A 1,004-nucleotide genomic window follows, 5' to 3' on the forward strand; every position below is an offset into this window, starting at 1 on the left:
CTCGAGGTCAGCTTTTTGCTTCAACAAGCTGGCCTCTATTTCTGCCTTTTGTTTCATCACAGAAGCTTCCTTCTCAGCATAGGAGACTTGTGCACGCGCTGCGTCTGCCTTGGCGCGTGCTTTGATGGCTGCAGAACTCGCCGTTGAGGATCTGCTTGAATGTTTTGATGACCTTGATCTTGTAGATTGAGACTTGGTCCCAATGTGCTGAAGAGGCTCCTCCATCTCTCTCTGTCGAACTCCTGGCTCTGGTTGTTGTACCGTAGACTACTGGTCTTCCACAGGAACAGAGGCTTTGTTGGCTGATGAATGTAGAAACAAACCACCGTGTGTGGTTATTCTTGAGCTTGAGCCCGCCGTGATGATGTTTTTTTACTATTCTGCCCTTGAGTTGCGTTCCCATGCAAAACTAGACAGATAGCTAACAACTAAGCATTCAAGAAAAGTCACGCCTTGGGAGTTTTATTGAAGACTTAGTTGTTAGCTATCTGTCTAGTTTTGCATGGGAACGCAACTCAAGGGCAGAATATGGCTCCCCGTCGGGGAATTGAACCCCGGTCTCCCGCGTGACAGGCGGGGATACTGACCACTATACTAACAAGGGCAGAATAGTAAAAAAACAAATATTTTCCAAGGCTGAAGCGTGACAAGAAATAGCTACACTGAAAGACCTGCACCGTAGCGTTGTTTTTAGCTGCTTCTATGCATGTAGAACGAATTCTCTACTTCCTGTTTGCGTACATTCTAAGTACCAGAAAGCTCCACTAGGGGGTAAATAACACCATGGAACACAATGAAAATCCATCTTAACCATTGTAATAAAATAATCTGTTAACAGGATGGCAGCACACAGTGTGACAGTTGAACTAAGCTCATGAGGCATTTATAAGTTATATTCTTCAAGAATCAATGGATATACACTGCTCAAAAAAATAAAGGGAACACGTAAACAACACAATGTAACTCCAAGTCAATCACACTTCTGTGAAATCAAACTGTCCACT

The 1,004-nt window shown here is 43.9% G+C and overlaps 1 non-coding gene across 1 annotated transcript; it reads right to left on the bottom strand.

The window, feature by feature from the left end:
- Positions 1-532: 532 nt before the first annotated feature.
- trnad-guc (transfer RNA aspartic acid (anticodon GUC)) lies at positions 533-604 on the bottom strand. Its single transcript has one exon. It is a non-coding gene; the product is annotated as a tRNA-Asp (tRNA).
- Positions 605-1,004: the final 400 nt, after the last annotated feature.

The sequence above is a fragment of the Salvelinus fontinalis genome, chromosome 4, assembly GCF_029448725.1.
Source record: "Salvelinus fontinalis isolate EN_2023a chromosome 4, ASM2944872v1, whole genome shotgun sequence".
Lineage (NCBI taxonomy): Eukaryota > Metazoa > Chordata > Actinopteri > Salmoniformes > Salmonidae > Salvelinus > Salvelinus fontinalis.